Here is an 18,742-nt window from a genome sequence, read left to right on the forward strand (position 1 = left end):
AGACTTGACAGGGAAGCCCAGCTCCAGTGGAAGCCCTCCTGCACCGGGCAGCTGCCCCCATTCAGTTGCAGATACGCACCAAGGACGCTTTGCTCAGGCCAGGCTTTGGACAGCAGGGCGATGTGCTTTTGCCTGCCCCAACAGCCCTCCTTAAAGGCCAGAGGCTTCAGTGGACATGGCCCTGAACTGTACTCGCCCCCCCCCACCTACGATGGGTGGCCTTGTTGGCACTGTGGGGTAGGGGGCTAGAGGTGGACCTCCAGTTAACTCCCTGGGCAACCAGCACCTGGCCACCTAAGGTAGAAGTGTATTATCCCTTGAGTGCTCATGGGGACAGCATTATGAAGGGCTCCTTTGTCATTTCTTTATGGCCTATAACGAGTTCTCCCATCTTACTGCACACAGAACCAGCAGATCCTGGTGTGCAGGACAATAAGGTTTGGAATGCCTGCCCGGGGTGGCCTCTGGTACCTGCTGCTGTGCTGTCTGCAGATAGAACTCGGGCCTGTGTTCTGCCAGAAGGAGAGATTTGCCTTTCTTGGTGCCGCTGACCACTCTATCATTTCACCCATAGCTGTGTTTATAATTCTGTTGCTGTAGTCTGTACTGTTTTGGTGCTTGTAATGTCCCTTACTCCTCACACTGGGACCATCGCGGAAGAAACCTGTCATATAGATTGTGATGCGAGCAACCCTAAGGAGGCGGAATGTGGGGCAGCTGTGTTAGGCTTGCTCATGGGTTTACCAGCTGCAAGCACTTTGCTTGATTAGTGCATGCGCACCTGGCAGAGGCACGTGTGCATAGTCTGTATAAGGCTATGGTGCTTCCCCTGGGTGGGGATTCCCCCAGATCTCTCTCCCTCCACCAGGAGGTGCAGTTTTCCTCGCTCCCTTGCCCTTCCTGCAAATGGCAGATTTTCCTTTATTAGCTCTTTCCATTTTGTTTTTCATTTACTCGCCTGTCCTTGTGAGCCTCCAATAAATGGGAATGGCCTGACAGTTTCTGGCTCCGCAGTTTCTCTACCATCTGCCCGAATCCAGTGTGAACCTGCCTGGCCTTGGCCACCAGCATTACAGCACCCATCGTAGATGGGGGCCTGTACAGTCCAGGGCCATGTCCACTGAAACAGAAAGGTGTTCTTGGTGCATCTATAACTGGGTGAGAGCAGCTTCCCAGTGCAGGAAGGCTTCTACAGGTGCCACGTTCCCCCAAATCAGGGTCTCTCATGGTTGCAATCCAAGATCAGTCCACAATAGACAGCCCAGCTGTCTGTGCAAATCACCAAGGTAAAGGTCCATTACAGGCAACTAGGTTCACATAGGGCCTCAGACCTCCCTCTTCACCACTGCCATCATGGTAGCTCTGAAGACACTGCCCCAAGGAGGAGCATATGGTAAGAGTGGCCAACCTCTCCACCTCTGCTCCAGAGAGCATGATGCCATCCACCCCTATGTCCCACAATTGCAGCAAGCCTACCAGGGGCTCAGTAGGTACTCTTCGCTGCTGGGTTTTTACCTTTGGGACAACCTTTGGCCAAGCTCTGAGTGTGTGGACAGCAGCTTCAGCCTGAGACTCCCCCCACCCCAAGAAGAGGAGCTAGAAATGCCTGCTCCCACTGACTCAGAGCCACTCCGCTGGCACAGCCCCATCTTCAGCTCCTGCAGCTGCGGCTCTCAGCCTGAAGCTGAACCCACAGTTGTTCCTCCAACAACTGCTGCCGCCAACATTTAATTTCCAGGGCAAACTGCAACTCACGAACCTGTAGATCTCTCCAGTTCCAGGTGCCATCAGTGCTCTGCAGCTCTCAAACCCAGTGGCCTCCTTCTTCAGCTCTCGCTCCAGTTCACACAGTCATTGCCACTCAGTATGCAGCTCATCCCGGAGCTTTCCACCTTGCTCAGCTTCTCGCACAGAGCTCTTAGTTTCTTCTTGCAGGATTGAAAAAAACACCCAGCCCATGGTCCCTACCAGGAGAGCCACTGGGAACAGCCACTCCTCTATTCCACACCTCAAAGGTGTCGGTGGCTCCATACGAATGTGCTCCAGACACTGCCCACTAGGCCTGATGTAATGCCAGTGGCCGAGGCCAGGCAGGTCCACATTGGATTGGGGCAGACGGTAGAGAAACTGCAGAGCCAGAAAGCATTGGGCCATTCTGTTTTAGTAAAGTCTCACAACAGAGGACAAGCACACAGGCAGGGGAAAACCTCTTCTCAGGCAACAAACAGCAAAATGGCCCCTCACAATGGCAGGCAGGCCATCTGCAATCCCAATCTCTCTGAAGTGCAAGCATCCACAGCCTTATATAGGACATGCACATGTGCCTCTGCCAGGTGCTCACGCACTAATCAAGCGAAGTGCTTGCAGCTGGTACACCAGTGAGCAAGCCTAACACAACTTCCCCACATAGAGGAAATAGAGAGTCAGAAAGTGACCGCTCATTCCTGTTTATTAGGTTCTCCCAATGGTAAGAGGGGAGAACATCTTCTCCCAACAGCAAAAGGAGTGAACTTCAAAACAGCCCCTCACAGTGGCAGGCAAGTGATCCTCCAAACAGTGCCATGAGTGAAAGTACCCATAACCTTATGTAGGCTACACACACGTGGCTCTGCCACTTACGCACTAGTCATGCAAAATGCAAGTGAGCAAGCCTAACACAGCTGTTTTCACAACACTCCACCCCTTTAGGATTGCTTGCCTCACAATCTATGTGACAGGTATCTTCCACAATGATCCCTGTGTGAGGAGTGAGGTCCATTATATAAACAAACAGAGCCTACAGCAACAGTACAAGTTATACAGTAATTACAAAGGTGCCCTTCACAATGCCTCCCTGAGCACTCTGCCCAGATACCTAACTGGAGGCCCACCTCTAGCCTTCTACCTCATGGTGTCAACAAGGCCATTTATCATAGGTGAGGGACCTGTACAGTTCAGGGACATATCCATTGATGAAAGTGTCCTTGGTGCATCTCTGCAGCTGGATGGGAGTAGCTGCACAGTGCAGGAAGGCCTCCAGAAGGGCTACCTCCCCACACCGGGACCTCTCATTACTGTCTAAAAGTGGCATGTCCATCCAGAAAGGGAGCTGGTACCCACTCTTGTCACAGTCCCTGCTTCAAGTGTCCATTACATTATTCAATGATCAATCCATGATAGCCCAGCTGTCAGTGCAAATCACCCAAGGTGAAGGTCCATTATGCAAACTAGCCATACAGCTCTTTGATAACAGACCTCAGTGCCTTTTTATAAGCACTCTGACCATCGCCATAAGCCCCATCCAAACCCCTCAGCAAGCTTACAAGGCCTGGCAGGGTCAAACACATTCAAGGCCTGTGCCACCTTAACAGTTCTCTTAGCTGCTACTGACACTGCAAAAAAAGCACCCATTATCTTCTAATGCCAATTCTTGCCGCACATTGGAAGGAGACTAGTGGATTGCTAATTCCACATGGGACCTCTGGCCCCTGCCTGTCCCTATTAGATGGGTCCCTTAATCTTTCCTCTATTCAAACTGGAACATCCAGTCTTGGGGATACTCCTCTCCCTCAGTTGTCTCCAACAAGTAATCCTGCAACCATGCAACCCGAGTACCAACTGTTTTTATTAGCAGCTGCTGGGGCTGTCTGCTTCGCAATTGGAAATCCATTGAGGTCCCCTCCACTCCCGCTGCCCCGCGGTTCCACCCCCCTCCCCCGCAGGTTTAAATCCTGGCGACAACACCAGTATAATGCTTGTGGCCAAGGCCAGGCAGGTTTACACTGGATTTGGGTAGACGATAGAGGAACTGTGGAGCTAGAAAGCAGTGAACCATTCCTGTTTATTAGATTCACCCAACAGTGGGATAGCAAACAGGCAGCGGAAACTGTTTCTCATGGGAGCAGGTAAGTGAACTGCAAAATGGCCCCTCACAGTGGCAGGCAAGCGATCCTCCAAGAAGAGCAAAGAATGAGAGACCCAATTGAACCGTGTTCCAGCTTCAGTGGGGAGAGTAAACGAGGGAGATTGTACATAATTACAGCAATCACGTCTCGGGATAAACAGCAAGCAGAAGGAGGAGTTGCCACAGCCTGTCCCCCATCCATCTCCAGCCAGGGACCCAGCTGGGGAGAAGCCCTGGGAACACTCCCCAGACACACTGGTTACTGAGGGGACAGCCTGCTGCGCTGTTCCCTGTTGTCACTGACCTGAATGAAAGTACCTGTAGCCTTATGTAGGCTACACACACGTGGCTCTGCCACATGCTCATGCACTAATCATGCAAAATACAAGCCAGCAAGCCTGACCCAGCTGTTTTCTCCACAGGTACCTTGCAAGGTGATTTCATGTGTACTTAAAGCTGCAAACTGCTGTTATAATGTAAATCAGCGCTTTCCAAACTTTTGTGTGATGTGAGCAGAGCCTGATCCATAAAGAGTGGCATGGAGCTTAAGATGCTATGTTTCTAACAAGCTTCTGTGTGATGGTGATATAGCTGGTTCTGAGGACACCGTCCTTTGTCTATTAAGGTTCTAAAGCCATAGGTCACCCAGTGTGATGTCTGAACCAGCAGCAGCTAAATCACTTGGGAACTTGTTAAAAATTCAAGTTCCTGGCGATATAGTACAGTGGATAGAGCATTGGCCAGAATGCTGAGAACCCAATTTCAAAACACTGAAGTTAATGGCTCGAGTGCAGGGTCACTGACTTGAGTATGGGATCACAGACATGATCTCATGGTTACTGGCTTGAGCCCAAAGGTCTCTCGCTTGAACCCAAGGTCGTTGGCTTGATCAAGAGGTCACTGGCTCGGCTGGAGCCCCGGGGTCAAGGCACATAAGAAAAGGCAATCAATGAACAACTAAGGTGCTGCAACTACTGTAACAAGTTGATGTTTTCATTTCTCTCCCTTCCTGTCTATCCCCATCTCTCTCTCTCTCTCTCTCTCTCAAGAAAAAAAGAGAAATTCAGGTTCTCCACGACTTTCAGCTGAATTAGCAACTCAGGGACTGGGCCCAGCATCTGTGTTTTAACAGCTCTTCCTGGTGAGTTTGATGCTTGCTCCGGGCTGAAAACTCATAGCATTCTTCAAGCCTCTGACCACCTTCATCAGAATCACCTGGCTTCATAGTGGGCTGACCCACGGACTCCAGCCATTCTACCCAGTCAGACTCCCAGAGGGTACAACCTGGATTCTGCATTTCCACAACTTCCCAGGTGGTGCTGAGACATGCTAACCTCACAAACAACAGGTAGACCTTGTTTTATTGTGCTTTGCTTAATTATGCTTCACAGATGTTGCATTTTTGTTTTTTACAAATGGAGGGCAAGACCTTCCATCAGCAAAAAGATTACGACTCGTTTTATTGTGATACTCGCTCTATTGTGGAGGTCTGGAACAGAAACCACCGTGTCTCTGAAATACTGTACCTCTGTCCTATCTCCAGGGCCTCGCCCTTGCTCAGCCTCTCTCTGAAGATGTTCCAACACCCCAACACTGGTGCAGTTTTGGTGATGTCAGTGCCCTGGGCTATTTCTACCTGGTTAATTACCTATGTAGAAGCTCAGCATGATTAATTCAGGTGGATACCATCTTGGCAGTCCCTTGGAACCCTATAATTATGTGTGAAATACACATTTAATTTGAGCACAGGGGCAAAGATCGCCCTGATGATGCTCAGGGACCTCGGGGTTGCAGAGCCGACTCTGAGCCCAGCCCTGGAGCCTCTCCTTCCTCGGCTGATGCCATTGCCATCTGTCTCATAGAATGCCCAAGATTTAGGCTTTCCCAATTCCCAGGCCAGTCTTTGCAGCACCCAATTAAGTCTTAATGCCACCAGTTTGCCTAAGCTCAGAGAAAAAGAAAACCGCGTCCCGGTAGATATTACCCGGCAGAGATGTAGGTGTAATTATTGTGATAACTTGACCACACAATGTGCCAAATGAAATGTAATGGGTTTTTTTTCCTCTTTCTGTCAATATTCTTTGGGACTTGGATGATCAAAATCTCACTGGGCTCTTGTTTTGGCTTTTGCAGAAACTGGATCTCTAAGTGTTTGTTTTTGCAAACAATACATTTTAATGTGCTATGCTATCCTGTGTAAAATAAATGGAGAGATTTTGTTCAGAAATTTCTATTTTTTCCCCTCTGTGCTGGCAAAACCATTTGAAATTATTTGGCTTTGGCTTCCGTGTTCCTTTGGAAAGTAGATTTATTTATTTATTTTATTTTGGGCAGTGCTTTGGGCCAGAAAAAGAAAACCAACTCTAAAGTGCCAAAGAAACAGCCAAGGCAACTCCATGACTGCCCCCCACCCTGGCAGGAAAAATAAAGTCCAGACAACAGGGAACGGTGCAGCAGGCTGTCCCCTCAGTAACCAGGACAGTGTGTCTGGGGAGCGTTCCCAGGGCTTCTCCCCAGCCGGATCCCTGGCTGGAGATGGATGGGGGACAGGCTGCGGCACCTCCTCCTTCTGCTTGCTGTTTATCCCCTGAGACGTGATTGCTGTAATTATGTACAATCTCCCTCGTTTACTCTTCCCACTGAAGCTGGAACACTTTTCAACTGGGTCTCCCTCTCTTTGCTCTGCTTGGGTGCAACAGAGAAACATCTCCTGTATTTTGAACTTTTCTCTTTTTTTCTTTTCTTTTTTTAAGAAAGAAAGGCATTAGGTCTCCATCTGACCATCATTCCCCAACACCTGCCATCTGGGCCAGTCCTGACTGACTTGTGCATACAACATCCATGGAATGCCAAGTGCAGCGCTAAGAGCCTGGGAGGGGCAAGGAATGAAACCACAGTGGACCCTGCCCCCCAGGACTGACTCAGAATCAGTGTCTTCTGTATGAAACGCTAACAACTTACAGGGAAAGAGTGTGATTGAGAAACTAATGGGAAGACAGAGAGCTACTCATCTTTTCTTAACTGATGGCCTATCAGTCATCAATGTTTTCCCTCTCTGTCGCTTGATAGTTTAAATTCCTGACCCCAGATTAATCATTCATAGCTGAGTTTGTGAGAGGCAGGGACCCATGAGTATTGTATTTGTTTTTTGCCTCAATAGGCCATCTCTACCACCCTATTACAAAGACAGTGAAGTAGAGTTCCCTAAATGCAAAGCAGATTCCCAAGCCAGACAGACACATGGATACGTGCTCACAATAATCTGAGTCTCACACGCAGCCTGTGCCATGCAGCCCGTGCTGTCTATAGGGCCCCATGCTCAGACAGATTATTTTTTGTTTGTTTGTTTAATGCCCTGCTGTTACCAATGCAACATTCTTAGTAATTTTTGGACCGGGGACAAGCATCTCTTTTTATACTGTGCCTACAAACCCTTACGCACTTGTTCCTACAGATACCCTGGGACTTGTCTTCCTAGGGCATTCTCACCTAAGTCTGAGAAAAACAAAGACTAGAAATCGTTCCAGAATCTAATGGGAAAGAGGGGGCTGGGAGGAGAGTAGAGGAAAGTTTGTGTGTGTTCGTGGGATAATGACTTTTGTGGCTTTCCTCCAGTCTGTTTAGATCTTTTCTTTTCTTTTTTTTTTTTAGATCTTTTCACTGTGTCTATTAATCTTGTCAAGTTGCAGCTTAGCTCCCCTGAAATAGAACTGACCCCAGAAATATTCTGGCAAGTGGGCTGGCTGTTCAGCCTGGTCATCTCTCCTGCGGCGTCCTGCTCACTGAGGGTGCTATTAAGGGGACATCTACCTCCTTTGGAAGGAAACAGCTAATTGCCAGGATTGATCTTGGAGGACAGACTGAGTATAAATAACGCTGGGGGGGGGTATTTGATAAACAGTGACCAGAGGGACAGGAGGTGGAGCCAGCTTGTTAAATCACCAGAGAATTTTATAAAGGGAACCAAGGTCCACTCCCTCAAAACCTTAATTTATAGGTTCTAAAAGGAGAGGGGGGAAGGTCACTCCCTAAGCTGTTAGGAGGCTCAGCCCTATCTTTTGAAAGAGCTGTGAGAGACAGAGGCCCCAGGGCTGTGTACATGGCCCATGGTGAACGAGAAAAGTGTATTTCCCTTGGACACACCCGTTGAGTGCTTATAAGGTTTGCTTTGTGTTTGGTGAGGCAAATATTGGCAAGGGAATCCCTTTCTTCTTTAAAAAAAAAGGGGGGAAAAAATAAGGTCAAAATCCTGAAAGCCAAAGCTTTAAAAAAACCTGGAAGGAAAGACAACAAAATGTCACAGCACTTAATTTTGAATGGTAGGAATAGAGATTGTGCTCCCCCGCCCCCGCTTCTTTTTACTTCTGGGTTAAAAAAAATTTACAGATACCTTACAATTATCCTAATATGCAAAATAAGTTTATTTAACGATTATTTAAATGTTGAAGGCTTAGAATTTGTAACTTTGAAATCGTGGGCCCACATTTAAGCATGCTTGGGTGATGTACTCCAGGTGAGAATTCTTCTGCTCCAGCCCCGAGCCTTTATGAAGAAGGTGGGAAATCGGTTGATCTACACTTCTCACTTAGACATTTTTACATCTTTGGGAGTGTTTGTATGCGAACAGGAACGTGCGCCCAAGGCTGGCAGAATTCCCCTGCACTGGTGAGCAGTCTTACCTGAATCTCCACTGTTGAAACACTCCACAGAGTGGAGGGCACCGAAACCCTCACAAGCTGGCTGTGCCAGGCTGCGGAGAGCCCTCCTTCCAGGAACTGAGTGCTCGCTCTCACATGGGCATGAGAGGCGTAAGGACCCTTGTCACCAGAGACCTGGCCTGTATAAGTACTGTGTTCGCAAGACAGACAGTCGTTCAACTGTTTTTCCCCCCAAGAAGTGTTGGTGGCTCTTTCAAGTGCCAGTTGTAAATTTCCAGACTGCAGACATTTGGGTGCCAGGCTGGAGCAGGTACCGCTCATGCTAAGACTTGCAGTAAATTGCAACTGTGTGGAAAGTAGGTGGTTTGCTTCCCAGCATGCAAGCGGGACTGCCACTGCCAGTGGCCTTCTTTCTAGATGCTTCCACACAGGCCTCTTCAGTAATCCAACATAAGAAGCAGCTTTCACAGGCTCCCAAAAGGGGCTGGCCAAAGGAGTGACCAGCGGGAGATGGAGCTCTTGGGTCTGTGCGCTCCTGGCTCATCAATTAAAAAGTAACCACTTAATGCTGCTTCCAACTATGAGACGAATATAAATGAATACTCTTCTTCCAAAAGCCTCTAATCGGTGGCACCCGGGGATGATACATATGTATGTGTTCCAATTTATCTGGAAAGAGGGCTTGCGGATGTCCATTTACAGCTTACAAGTCACAATGTGAGCAGCAGCGGCAGTTAACTTCACAGGCTTAGCCTAGCTTCAGACAGAAGGTCATGGGGCTGTCACTGAGAGACTCGGGGAGAGGAAAAAAAAAGAAAAAAAAGAGAAAAATGGTGCAGAACACCTCAGGATGGCAGCCAGTTAACCTGGGTAAACACCAGCATGTGCTGTGTTCGGCACATGTATAGACATGTGTGTTTATATCTCAGTCGGATGAATAGCACCACAAAGCTTGTGTTTAAGTGACTGTGTTTGAGATTTTTATTGATTTCAGAAGAAGTGTCCCGTGAAAGGGGCAGGCAGGAAGCAGCATGCAGGTTGAAAGGAAGAGATACTATCTCTGTGGCTAGCTGGCAGGGGCTGGACCTGAAGGGAAATGCTGGAAGTGGCCACCATCACCCAGAACCAGATTAAATAAGGCTGCTGGCTCATCTGGACACAGAAATCACCAGGTCTAGTGGCAAACCTGATCATACTACCCAGCAACTCAAGGGGTGGCATCCAGACCCATGATTCAGTAAAGAAGAGAGGAAGTCAGAGAGATCTTCTACCTCAAGATAAAGTTTCTAAGTCCAAGAGAAGGGCAAGGCTTCTTCCTGACACATCAACATTCCCTGAAGCAGTAAACAAGGGACCAGGCAGCAGGAGGGGTGCGGGGTGCCTAAACTCCACTGTGATACTAGGCGTGAGAGGACACTTGAATTTGGGATAAGGTGGTACCATTTGCACTGGGAACCAACAGTCCCAGAGCAAGTTCCTGGAGAGAAAAAGCTCTAAAAACAAGCAAAACCCCGGGGAGAGTATGGTCATTCTTCCAAGAGGCATCTATAAGAGTCGTGACACTGCCTGACAGGTGGTGACACAGTGGATAGAACATCAGCCTGGGATGCTGAGGACCCAGGGTCAAAACCCCACAGTCTCAAGCTTGAACCTGAAGGTTGCTGGCTTGAAGCCCAAGGTCACTAGCTTGAGCACAAAGTCGCTGGCTTGAGCAAGGGGTCACTGGCTCAGTTGGAGCCCCCCCTCTCCTATCAAAGCACATATGAGAAGCAATCAATGAACAACTAAGGTGCTGCAACTACAAGGTGATGCTTCTCATTGCTCTCCCTTCCTGTCTGCCTGTCCCTCTACTCTCATTAAAAACAAACAAACAAACAAACAAACAAAAACCAGACTTATGACACTGACTACATGTGAAACCTGCCAGGGCAGACAGATTTCAAGGACTAGCAGCAAAAATGAAGAAGGTATGAACCAGGCACTCTAATCAAAGGGCAGGTCTTGGAAGACCTGGCACTTCTATTGGTGGAAGCTGGGGCTTGGGACACCAGGAGAAACAAGGGCTATTTGGGAAAAGGTAATAATGTCCAGAAGAGACTGTTGCTAAATAGGAACTTGGAAGTCACAATACAAAAAGCATGGGCTGTGGCATCAGAGAAATATGACTTCATAGCTTATAACCTTCCTGAACTTGGCTAAGTTAGACCACCTGAGCCTTATCTTTAAAATGTATACAATAAAGCCCACCTCAAGGGCTGGGAGAATGTAATAAAATAATGAGACAGAGTGAGCACTCAAAAAAAAATTAGTTTCTTGCCCTGGCTCAGTGGTTCAGTGGTCCTGGTGTGCCGAGGTCAAGGGCTCAATTCCCAGTCAGGGCACATTTGAGAAGCAATGAGTGCACAACTAAATAGAGCAACTAAGTGGAGTAATGAGTTGATGCTTCTCTCTCTCTCTCTTTCTCTCAAATCAAGGGAAAAATTAAATATATATATATATATTAGTTTCCTTCTCTTTCCTTCTCTCTCCATTTAACCTTCTTGATTCCAGTCATTTCCTCTTTTCAATCAATTATGCCTTTCCTCAATTTCAGTTCCCTCTATTGTCTTTCCAAGAATAATGGCGGCTGTAGGGGTGCATCAACATGCCTCTCTTTCTGAGACTCACTTCCCCCTTGTTGTCAGATGGGTTGGACATGCCAATGGCTCCTGAATACCACACAATAGACAGGAGGGCCCCATGCTGACTTTGACCTGCATCTGGATTCTAGAATAGTCTCAAGATCTGCATTTCTTTTGGAGGAAGACCCTATGACTTTAAATTGGAGTGCTGTCATTCTTTGGCCTAATAATACTCAACTATAAAATCTTGAAGGAACTGTCCTGCTCAGCTTCCAATGCATGCACTCTTGGACCAAATATAACTGATCTTGTTCTAATTTTCACGGCCGATAACTTGAGGATCAGATCACTGTTCGGAAGACAGACCAAAACAAGGTCAGCCGCTGTTATTCAAGGCTAACATAAGCACACAGTGTTGAGGAAAGCAGCTGACAAACAAACATATAGAGAATGAAGTTTTTTTAATTTGTATTGGATAATATATTCTCATGATTAATAGTTAAAACAGTATAAAAAGTTACAAAGTGAAAAGTTTTCTCCCATCTCCCACTCACTTCATTCTCCACTCCTCTCTCCCAGGAATCAATCACTACCACTATTATACATTTCCCGCCAGTTTTACATATGCCAATGCAAAGGTATTTTTCTATTTTCTTCCTTTTTTACGCAAGAGGTGACAAACCATAGACCTTCTCCTGTGCCTTGCTTTTTTTCATTGATTAAAGATATGCCCTGTATATCTTAACAAATCAATGAATAGACAGAACCCTATTTTTCCTCTTATTTTTTACAAAGGCACAATGTTCTGTTGCATGTGTTTAACTTCATATAATCAGATCCCAAATAATGGATGCTTGAGGTATTTCCAATCTGCCAAGACAAGTGACATTCAGTGGCGTAATGTAGGTATATCTGTCATTTTGTACATGTGTAGGTGGCTCTGTAGGGTGAAGTCCCAGAAGTGGACACGTTGAGTTAGAAACTCAGTGCATTTATACTTTAAGAAATATTATCAAATTGGCCCTGGCCAGTTGGCTCAGCAGTAGAGCGTCGGCCTGGTGTGCGGGGGACCCAGATTCAATTCCCAGCCAGGGCACATAGGAGAAGCGCCCATTTGCTTCTCCACCCCTCCCCCTCCTTCCTCTCTGTCTTTCTCTTCCCCTCCCGCAGCCAAGGCTCCATTGGAGCAAAGATGGCCCGGGCACTGGGGATGGCTCCTTGGCCTCTGCCCCAGGCGCTAGAGTGGCTCTGGTCATGGCAGAGAGATGCCCCGGAGGGGCAGAGCATCACCCCCTGGTGGGCAGAGCGTTGCCCCTGGTGGGCAGAGCGTTGCCCCTGGTGGACGTGCCGGGTGGATCCCAGTCGGGTGCATGCGGGAGTCTGTCTGACTGTCTCTCCCCGTTTCCAGCTTCAGAAAAATACAAAAAAAAAAAAAAAAGAAATATTATCAAATTGTTTCCAGTGGGTTGTAGTATTATCAACTCCTCACCAACAGCTGGGGGTAGGTTTGGAGGGGGAAGTAGCCTTCTGTCCTATTGCCTCACCAACAGAGTGCTATGTTGTCAAATGTTTGGATTTTTGCCAATCAGATATGTGAAAAATGTATCTCAAGATCATTTCAAGTGGCATCTCAATGCATTTCCTTTATTACGAGTTAGGTTGAGAATCTATTTATGTGTTTAACATAACATTTTTTTTGGTTAAAATTTTTGCATTTTTTTCTTCTGTCAACAGCACATGCCCTTTTTGTAATGGTCTATAGAGTATTGGTCTTTGTCTTATCAATTTTTAGGAATCTTGACGTAATTGGAGATTAGTCCTTTTTCTGATGTGTTATAAAAAATTTGTCCACGTTTTCATCTGGTATATGTATGGATTTATGTGTATATTGAAACATATATGTGATCTATATGAAGTTCCCTGTCCTAGTGTACAACATGAGGTAGGGATCCAACTTTCTCTAGATGGCTACACATTTGTCCCAATATTGTTTATTTAGAAATCTATTTTTAGCTAGTTTCTAAAGCTATATTCTTTATCATATATCAAATACTCACATTTATTGGGTGTATACCTGGATGTTTTATGCTGTTTCACACAACCCAAAAGATGTATTTAAGGGGTAATTAAGAGGAAGAGGTTTGAAGTCGAACTGCCTAGATTAAAATTCAATACATCACCTGCTGTGTGTGACTGGGGACAGTTTACTCTCTCATTCTGCAGAATGGGATTGGTGGTATTTCACACTGTACTTGGCATGTGGGCATGCTCAATGTCAACAAAGAGGATAGTGATGTTGGTGTGTTCCCACCCATTCTAGTGGGTGATTATATTATCAAAGAAGCTGCAGGAACGGGTGCCTTATTCTTTCCCCCTTTGCTGGTCCTCTATGACAACGCTGCTGTCAGCATCCTTAGTTTTTTCTCCTGAAATCGGCAAAGTAGGCCCATCCCAGCAGAGTTGCTGACTGTGTCCGAGCTACCCCATGATCTTGGGTAGTATTCCAAGGCCTTGTGGACATGATGCCCTCTTTCAGTCCCTCTCTCCACAGCCATCAGACCTGTCCTTGGGAGAGAAGCTGTGGAACAAGTTTCCAGGCTGACACCAACTCCCCCTTCCTAAGCTTTTACGAATGCCTGGTCTTCCATACTAAACCTTCCTGCAAACCAACTGCTCCTTGTGGCTCTGTCCTTGGTCATCAGACCTCCCCAGGCACGTGTGACTCCCATCTCGGACCCAGACCACATCTCTCTTTCTCTAATGCACACATCACAGCACACACATGCACACTCACTCACATACACATGTACACACACACACACACATGCACACAAGCATATGAACCAGAGACCTATGGATCTAAGAACATGTAGGAATGAGTCCTTAGGGGTTCAAGGGAGAGACCATTTATGATTCCAGAAAGCACTGAGATAAAAAAATGTGTGTGTGGGTAAGGAACCCACTCTCCAGGCATTCAACCATCTGCCCCTGCGCCAAAGCCCCTGCATAGACCACAGCCAGACTTGGTGAAAGAGAGGGGAAGAGAGTGAAACCGCAGTTGTCTTGATCTCAGCGGGTTTCCAGTGGAGCATGTGTATAAACACTACAGAGACATGCATCAAGCCAAAGAGAAGGAAGTGTTTTATAGCAGCCCGCCCGTGGTCTACACAAACACAGGTCTGGCCACATCTCCTTCATTAGTGGCCACGTGACTAGAAGTCCACATGTGAGCAGGGCACATTACTGCCCAGTTGATAACAATGGTAGTTGTAATGCTGGTGGTCAAGGCCAGGCAGGTTCACATTGGATTTGGACGGACAGTAGGAAAATTGTGGAGCCAGAAAGGGTTGGGCCATTCCATTTAATAACAACGGTGGACAAACACACAGTCAGGGGAATCTGCCTCTCACACACACAAAAAAACAGCAGAATGGCCCCTCACAGTGGTGGGCAGGCAATCCACGCATCCACAATACCCATCTCTCATCTCTCTTGAGCACCCATAGCCTTATATAGGACACACACACATGCCTTTGCCACATGCTCATGCACTAACAAGCAAAGTGCTTGCCGCTGGTAACCCCATGAGCAAGCCTAACACAGCTGCCCCACAGTAGTAAAGTATACTCACAGTCCCAAACTACCAAACAAGTTTAAAAAACAATGAAATCAACTTTATATATACAAGAGCATAATTAAGGTCTTTCTGTGAATCACTTACCCATTTGGGGCAAGTCAGTGAAAATAGAGCTATTCAACAAACCAAGCACATAAAATGCAGGTAAACATGTATGTTGTTTCTTAATCCCTTCAGCTCCATCTCACCCACTCTCCCCAGCTCTAGCAACTTGGCAACTTCAAGAATGCAACACAGTCACCAAAAATTAAGAGGTCAAGTGATCAATCTGAAGTGTTTTGGGGGAGGATGAGTTTAGTGATTTTCCTCTTGTCAGGACTTTCTCGTGGTAAATAGCAGCCATTGCAATGACAGCGTCAGCACTAGTGGAGTCCTTGCTGTGGGCCCAGCACTGTGCTAATGAGCTAAATGTTATACACACACACACATGGCTCTGCCATGTGCTCATGCACTAATCATGCATAGTACAAGTGAGCAAGCTTAACACAGCTGTTTTTCCTTCATGTGCCTTGACTGGGGGGGCTCAAGTCAAGCCAGTGACCTCTTGCTCAAGACAGCGACCCTGGGTTCAAGCCAGTGACCTTAGGCTCAAGCCACCCTACCAGCAGTTCTCTGAAGTAAGTGATAGTATTGTGCTCATTTCATGAGTGAGGAAACAGAGGACAAGAGGGTTTAGGTGACATTCCCAAGGTCTCAGAGCTACTCAGTGGCAGATCTCAAATTCAGTTTTGTCCAAGTCCATGCTGTTAGCTTCTGTGTTAACTGATGAGTGACATGTGGCCCTTAGGTTACAGGGACTAACTGAACCCAGCCTGTTACCAGCACCTGGAGGCATCAATTACACAACACTAGCAGGGGCAGGTGGTTCAGTCCTGCTCCCTTCCAGAGGGTGGGGGTGAGCTCATTGCTCAACACTCTTTGCCTAAAAATATCAGGCAGTACATGCCTGGGATGGGATCCCCACAGCTGCTCACGGCAGATGTCCTGGAAGTGGCAAGTGCTTCAGAGAGCCTTCAAAAGGGCTTTTGGATGGTGGTGGTGGTGGTGATGGTGATTGTAGTGAGAGGAAAGGGAAAAAAGTAAAGGCAAGAAAGGATAAGAGAAACTCAATAGAGTCAACAGGCCCAGACCCACAAGGTCTGCTCCTCTGACTGAGGAGGGCTGAGCTCTCTTTTCCTGGAGGGGTCATTCTAGGCCAGCTCAGCCAACCACCCCGGGCCTACCTCTCCAAGGCCTACCTGCCAGTGCTGGGATTCAGCCAGTTTGCACTGGTTCGGCACAACCAATACCTAATTTTTTGTTGATTTCGGTGAACCAGTTGTTAAAAGGGAACTTGTAATCAGGGTTCTCTCTAAGGTGGGTGCCTGGGCAGCCACCCAATGTAGAAATCACAAATTTACATCCCTTACTCTTTTTTAACGTTCATCTGCACAATAGCATGTTCTAAGCACCTGTAGTAATAATGTTCATTCTCTCCAGAGGTGAAAAAAATTGCAAGTCAGGATGCCAATCAAGAAGCAATATGGAAATATCTTAAATAACAGTTTTATTGTTTTTTGTCAGGTATTATTTAATACTTCTTCTGTAGGGCAGCTGTGTTAGGCTTGTTCGCTGGTGTACCAGCTGCAAGCACTTTTCTTGATTAGTGTGTGAGCACGTGGCAGAGGCACAAATAGACTATGTAAGGCTATGGGCACTTGTGCTTGAGAAAGATAAGGAACTATGGATGGCAGATTGCCTGCCCACCACCATGAGGGACCATTTTTCTGTTTGTTTTCCTGAGAGGCAGCTTCCCCTGACTGTGTGCTTGCCCCCCATTGTGAAACTTTATTAAACAGAATGGCTCGATGCTTTTCTGGCTCCGCAGTTTTTCTACCGTCTGCCCAAATCCAGTGTGGACCTGCCTGGCCTTGGCCACCAGCATTACATTTTCGTTAATATTTAAAAACTCTTTCTGTGCTCGCTTCGGCAGCACATATACTAAAATTGGAATGATACAGAGAAGATTAGCATGGCCCCTGCGCAAGGATGACACGCAAATTCGTGAAGCGTTTCGTATTTTTTTCTTTGAATATATGTACCCTGATTTATTAATGTCATCCCATTAACATTAATAAAAATTTATTTTAAAAAAAACAAACAACTCTTTCTTATAACATAGTCTAGTTTTGTGTACCTCTTTTATTGTTCTCATTTAAGTATTAAATACATGAAATAATAAACTACCTTTCAGTATATCATTTTTTATACTTAAAATGGTCATTAGGGCAGAGAAGCAGTTGTTAAATTATTTGAATCCCACCACTGCTTCCTGTGTTCCAAGTGGTATCTAGGGGTAGTTGTGTAAGTGGCACAACCATTCAACCTATTTCACGGAGACATATTAAACTTCTACCCTAGGCCAGGTGTTGTTATAGAGTCTGGGGTTACAGCAACAAACACCCCCCCCTCACATAAACATCCCCCCTGTTGGGCAGAAAAAATATATTATGCTCACTTTGTTAAAGATGGCACTGCCCACATGGAAGCCCGTCACTCAGGTGATGGTATTGGTTGCCCTTCTTGCTTTAGATGGGCGTGATTATATTAATGTGTGTTGGGGGGTGGGCTGTGGGCAGGCAGGATCCTTGTAGCCTGGGACTTGGTTTTGGGACTAAGCCTTTCCCACCCTTTTTGATGTGGAGTGGTGCACTCTCATGAGGAATCCCATTATGCCTTAGATAAGTGACTTTATATCAGACTTCCTTGTTTGTATATTGGATTAAAGGTTTTGGCTTCTACACTATAAAGTGGGGCAGACTGGGAGCTTGCTCTCTTTGGGTTCCTGAGATTATCATTAGAGGAGAGAGCAGAGAGGAGAGCAGAGAAAGGCCATGTGGAGGAGGCCAGGAGAAGCAGCCAAGATGGCGGAGTGTTGAGTGAGAAGCCAGTTTGTGCAGAGTTTGTGCAGGGAGAAGGAGATGAGGAACAGAGGTGAATAAGGCTAGTGAGCTAGAAACCTTTGATTCTAGGAAACTCGAATAAGTCAGTAGCTTTGTGAGCACTGAATGAGTGGGTTTTGGAGCCCAGTGTGTGTTTTTACTTGCCCACCGGGTGCAAACTAGGATTAAAGGTAATGGCTCACCAGTTCTTGGCTTCGTTGTTTCATTACCATCTGTCTGAATCTAATGAGAACCTGCATGGGGCACGCGGTTGTGATAGTGGTCGTGGCTACTGGCTTTACACCCCCCCCCCAAAAAAAAAACCCTGCATGAGCCACATGGAAATCACACTCTAGAAGGGAAGCAGGAGCTGCAGAGGTCAAACAATAATAATAAAAAGTACATGCCATAATTCAGATGTTGACAAGGACTGCACAGAAGAATAGAGCAGGTAAGGAGATGGGAAGAGAGTGGCAAAGATGGAGAATGAGGGAATTGCTATTTCAATGAGTGCGATCAGGGAACCTCCTTGGATAGGTCATTCCTACGCAGAAACCCCCCCAGAGGAAATGAAGAAGTGAATCACACTGCTCTCTGGGCAGGAGTGTTCTAGTCAGAGGGAACAGCCCGGGCAGAGGCCCAAGGACAGGGACACACCTAGCTCAGTTTATGAGCAGCACAGAGGCCAGTATGTCTGGAACAAACACTGGGAAGGGTGGGCTGGTGGCAGAAGGGAGGAATGAAAGGAAATAAAGTGAAGTAGGTGAGGGCCAGATTATATAGGGCATCTGCAGACCACAGGAAGAACTTGGGCTTTTGTCCTGAGTGTATAGAGAGCAACTGAAGGACTTTGAGCAGAGGGACATAATCTTGGGATTTAAATACATCACTCTGGCTGTCCTAGTGAGAGCAAAAGAGACCAGCTATAAAGGTATTCCAATAATTTAAAACACTTTTTAAAATTGATTTTGAGCCTGAGCAGGTAGTGGCTCAGTGGATAGAGTGTTGGACTGGGATGTGGA

The 18,742-nt window shown here is 46.7% G+C and overlaps 1 protein-coding gene and 1 non-coding gene across 2 annotated transcripts in view; both read left to right on the forward strand.

The window, feature by feature from the left end:
- BBS4 (Bardet-Biedl syndrome 4) overlaps positions 1-18,742 on the forward strand; it is a 948,798-nt gene that overhangs the window by 380,067 nt on the left and 549,989 nt on the right. The window lies entirely within an intron of this gene.
- On the forward strand, positions 16,756-16,862 carry LOC136336901 (U6 spliceosomal RNA). Its single transcript, XR_010731637.1, has one exon. It is a non-coding gene; the product is annotated as a U6 spliceosomal RNA (small nuclear RNA).

This window comes from Saccopteryx bilineata, chromosome 4 (assembly GCF_036850765.1).
Source record: "Saccopteryx bilineata isolate mSacBil1 chromosome 4, mSacBil1_pri_phased_curated, whole genome shotgun sequence".
Taxonomy (NCBI): Eukaryota; Metazoa; Chordata; class Mammalia; order Chiroptera; family Emballonuridae; genus Saccopteryx; species Saccopteryx bilineata.